We start from the raw sequence: 5,277 nt of genomic DNA on the forward strand, positions 1-5,277 counted from the left end.
TCCATTCATCCACATCCTACCTCTTCTTGTTAATAACTTCTATTTATTTTAGGGTTTTTTCCATTAACATATCAAAAGTAATAATTAAGAACAAGCCCCGAGATCCCAGCTGCTTTGCATGACTTAGGGATACCAGCTGCCACTGTGCAACATCCCCTGTGCCAGAATTCTTAGGAAGAACTCCCCATCTCATTTATCACCTTGTTTGCACAATCTGTCAGGACATTGCCCTTTAGAGGGAAGGGGCCAGCGGCTCCGGATTGGGTACAATGAACAGGCCTTGAGTCAACAGGACAGGGCATCTTTCAAGCACCGGGCTGGAAGGCTAAGCAGTGCTTCGCTAGCCTTCGCCACGCTGCCCCCTGTTCAAGCCTCTTCCACTTTGATGATCTTACATCTCTAAAATTCAATTATTCTAAATGATTTCCAAAGAATGTTTGGCAAAGCAGGTGAACCCCTCGGTGACGGATGTACAACAGGTCACTATTTATTCTTCCTCCAAGCGTCTGTCTTAGAAATTGGATAAGGCTTTAAAAACAGACTCTAGGAGATGGATGTGGATTTCATAATTCTCACAAAGTAGACTGTGAAAAACCCAAAAAACCCAACAAATTCCTGTTGCTTCCTGTTACGGAATTAAATTCAGATATAGTCCATCTGATGGCTATCTTTAGAACTATATGGATTATCTTTAATAAATTACCTTAGGAGCTATTTTGTCTAAAGCTTTAATTTTGCTAGAGATTCTCAGAGTTGGAAGAGATCTCGGAAGCGATCATATCATCCGGTAATAATATCTGGGAATAGGAATCTCCCCTACAATGTCATTGAGAAGTGGACGTCCAATTTCTTTCCAAGACCTCCAGTGATGGGGAGCTCATTACCTCCTGGGACAGTTCCTTGGGGAAGCTCTAGTTTTTCCCCAATGTTAAGCCTAACCCGTTCATTGTCTCTTTTCCCCGCTGCCCCTCTTCTGCCCTTTGGGACCAAGTCAGGCAAGGTTAATTCTCTTACCACATAACAGCTCCACAAACCCAATTCTCTTGAACGTCAGAATCTCAAGCATGGATAGGGCCTGTGTTAACCTTGACATAGGGCCTGGGTAGTTCTCCCTTATGCAATAGACTCGTTCCTGGAAAATTGTGTAAGTCAATTTTGCACCACGTGGTGTGTAAATCACGGACTTGTGTAGAATGAAGTATCAGTTCATTTCAGGTTCATTTCAAAGACTATTTGGATCTGGGGTTTTTTGTGGTTCGATAGTTTTTGAAAATATATAGATTTATTAGTTCCAGTTCGAATTGACTCACTGGGTTCTTTAAAAAAAAAAAAAAAAAAAACAACAACAACCTTTGTGGTTCAGTAAAAGATAAAAAAAAAAATCATACCGGATCTGGTTCAGTTTGGGTTGCAGCAAATTACTATGATTCATTCTGGTTTACGGTTCACTTGGTTTCAATCCTGGTAGAAACAGAGTCATATTTTAAATGGAAGAGCTTGCTATTGAAAATAACCTTGTAGTGCAAAGGTTTTGTTTTTTGGAAAACAACCCCCCAACACACATGTATCCATGTGTTACACACATACGTACACATATCACACACATGTACACAACAGTGATATGTATATATTATATATTTATAATATATGAATGTGTATGTATTATATGCACGTATGTTTATAATATATGAATGTATGTGGATATTATATGTACATATGTTTATTCTATATGATATAAATTGAGCACATATGTATGGGTCTATATAGTATATTACATTATGTGTGTATTTATAAACATATACATATACACATATATTTGTAATACTATAATAATAGGCTGTATTCTCCTTTCCCTTGCAGCCCTGTTTTTGTGAGGGCAAACTTTCACGCATCAGATGCTGTTAAATTGCTCACACGCAGCTAGAAGTGACTTTACTTACAGTCTAAGTTTCATATTTATCACCCTCAGAGTGTGGGGACGAGAAATGCTTTGGGACATTTGGATGGTCAGAGAATTTGCAGAGGGGTTTATTCTCAAATTTCTGTCACGTCATTCCCCTCCTGATGCTCCACATCCAGTCTTCCGTGTCCCTGTGGCCGGGGGTCCATTCCACCGTCCCCCCTTTCCTGCTTGGCCCCGGCTCTCCCTCATGGCTAGAATCCCTTTTCCGTCCCCCTCACGTTCCCTTCTCAGAATCCCGGTTTCTTTAGTTCACGAATCACCCCTTCAGGAAGCCTCTTCTGATCCCCTCAGATGTTATTTCTCTCTTCCCCTCCTCTTAAAATTATTGAACATTTGTTCCCCATCTAACGGTCCACGTGAGCGGAGACAGTGGTTAGCGTGAGGGGGGTGGGGTTGTGAGTGGACACAGGGGACCGATGTCAGACCACCGATAGTTGGCAGGTGAGGAGTCAGGGAGAGAAAAGAATCAGGGATAAGTCCGATTGATGAGTGATGAGCCATCTCCCAAAGGCCTCCCTCTTCGGCCCTGGGTCCAGCCTGTGGTCCAGTTGCACTCTCTGTGCCAGACTTGTCCAGAGAAAGGGAGGCTCTTCCCAAAGGACCTCATGGCTGACTCCATGAATTATCGGAGCTTTGTGCTTTCATGCTTCAGCATCACCCTGATTTCAAGCAACTTTATTAGGGGAAGTACGGTTTCCTCTTTTTTACCCTAGGCACTCCCCTCAAAGGCAGCTGGGTACCACAGTGGGGAGAGCACTGGATCTGGAGTTAAAGAGAACTGAGTTCAAATCTTGCTCCAGACAATTACTGGACTAGTGTGGCTTTGGGCAAATCACTTAATCTCCATCTGCCTCAGTTTGCCCATCTGTAAAATGGGGATCATAATAGTCTCTACCTTCCAGGGCCATTGTGAAGATCAAGTCGCATAATGTTTGTGAGGTGGTTTGCCAATCTTAATGTTTGCACTCTCCCCCACCCCCATCCCTTTCTTCTCTTCCTTCTATTCCTCCTCCTCCTCCTCTTCCTCTTCCTCCTCCTCTTTCTCATCCCTTTGTGGCTATTTATATACACAATACATTATATATATATATATATATATATATGTACATATATATATTTCACATATATATATTCTAGCTACTAAAAATCATTAGATCATCTTTCATCATTATAGCTTTTCTTTGGATCACAGACTTAGAGGAAGAAGGAACCTTAGAAATATCAAGTCTGGTTCCACTGAGTCACTTAGGATCTGCAATTCCCACCACTATTCATGGCTGAAATGTGAGCTCTTTTTCTGAGAAGGTTAGGGTTAGGGAATGGAAATAATTTGTCCAAGGTCACACAAGTAGTAATTAACAGAGTCAGAACTTGAACCCAGGACTTCTGACATCAAATCCAGTCTGATTAATTTTGTTGCCTTAGGTGACCTCACCATTTCCCTTAATGGTTGAACATCTTGCATCCTGACAGACCTGCCCCATACCATTCCACAAACTTGAGTCCCAGAGTCCCTTATTAAGTAGAAGGTCCCAATATTACTGGAGTCATCTTCTGACTCATCTTTCAGGCCATTAGGAGGCACCTGGGCTACAGCCCTCCTCTCAGTGAGTCCACAGCTTCCTCTAGCAGGCTCCAGCCTATTCAGACCCACCTGCTGGGTGCTTTGGGAAAGCCATTATTACATTCAAAGTGATAAATCACCTCGCTCTCCCCCTTCCTCACCCCACCTCCCACCAAAAGGGAAGCTCATATAAAATCTATTTATGTAGAATGATTATTCAATTAAGTTTTTCATTACACTGGCTGGGGAGAATTGCTGTGGGGTCCTAAGGCTGTCTTGTGTTTTTGTATTCATGATAAGTGAAGGGAAGGACCCTCTGGGAGGAGGGAGGAAGGATATTGCTCCCAGCCACAAACATCTTGGAGGATCTTTTCCATACTTGGACCTCTTTATGTCTACTTCTCCAGATCACCAATCTCCCTTCAGACTGAGTCGGAGAGCTTTTTGTTGTTTTTCAGTCATTTTCAGTTGTCTGACACTTAGTGACCGATTAGGGTTTTTTCTTGGTAGAATTATTGGAGTGATTTTCCATTTGTTCTCCATTTTACAGGTGAGGAAACTGAGGCAAACAGGATTCAATGGCTTACTGTTCTAGACAACAGAAAAACAAAAAAAGACGTAAAACGAAGTCGCTGCCCTCAAGAAATTCAAAATCCAAAGTGGGGAACCACATGCAAATGACTGGTATAGAGAAGGTCTGTACAGAAAAGGTGGAAGGTAATCTGAAGGAAGAAAGCTAGAACTGCTAGCTGGGATTGGGAAAGAAGGGTTGGAGATGGAGAGAGAGAGCATTCTGGGTATGGGGAGAGAGTCAATGAAAAGAAATGGAAGACGGATGTCAGGCTCTCTCTCTGCTTTCTGCATGAGACTTTCCCCAGAGTCTAGCTGCTGGTGCCTTCTCCTCTTGGCTCCTCTGTGCAGATCTTATATTTGCCCATTTATGTATGGATTTTCTCCCCCACTAAAATGTAAACTTCTTGAGGGCAGGGGCTGTTTTTATCTTTTCAGTGCATCTCATGGGTCCTGACACATAGTAGGTACTTTATTTATTTAAATTATTTTTTTCCTTCTATTTTTAATTTATGGAATAAAACAAATATTTTCATAACATGGTATCATAAAAAAGATGACTGCACATGGAACTGCAAATCTATTATGTATAACTTGCTATTCCTTTTAAATATATAATAAAATTGTCATGTAAATTTCTTTTTTTCTTTTTTCCTACCCTCCCTTTCCCCCACCTTCACCCTAGAGATGGCTACCATTAGACACAAATAGGTATAATATGTAAAAATTATTCTATTCACATGATTATTATAATTATGATAATATGAATGTGTTTCTGATTAATCTGTGGTAGAGTTCAACATTAGGATTAGGCCTGCGGCGCCCAGATTTGTCTCCATAAGACCTTTAATTAAATGCTAGTGGAGCATTGTGACCACTAGTTTAGGTCAAAAGGGATCTAAAATAAGTAAGTCAAATTGTATTTGCTTTAAAATGTTTTATTGACATCCTTTGTTTTTATGTCATTTCTCTTTATAAATATATCCCTTGGCTCTCAAAAGGGCCTTAAAAACCAGTATTTTTACAGATGAGTAAATGGGCTTGATTGACTTAATAAAAGTCAAATTGGTAGTGAGTTGGGTTCTGAATTCAGGAGTCCAAATCCCAGCTCTGATAATATTACTTGTGTGATCCTGGATGTCATTGTTTTTCCCCCAATTGCAATTTTTTTTCTATAAAA

This window comes from Sarcophilus harrisii, chromosome 4 (assembly GCF_902635505.1).
Source record: "Sarcophilus harrisii chromosome 4, mSarHar1.11, whole genome shotgun sequence".
NCBI classification, from domain to species: Eukaryota; Metazoa; Chordata; class Mammalia; order Dasyuromorphia; family Dasyuridae; genus Sarcophilus; species Sarcophilus harrisii.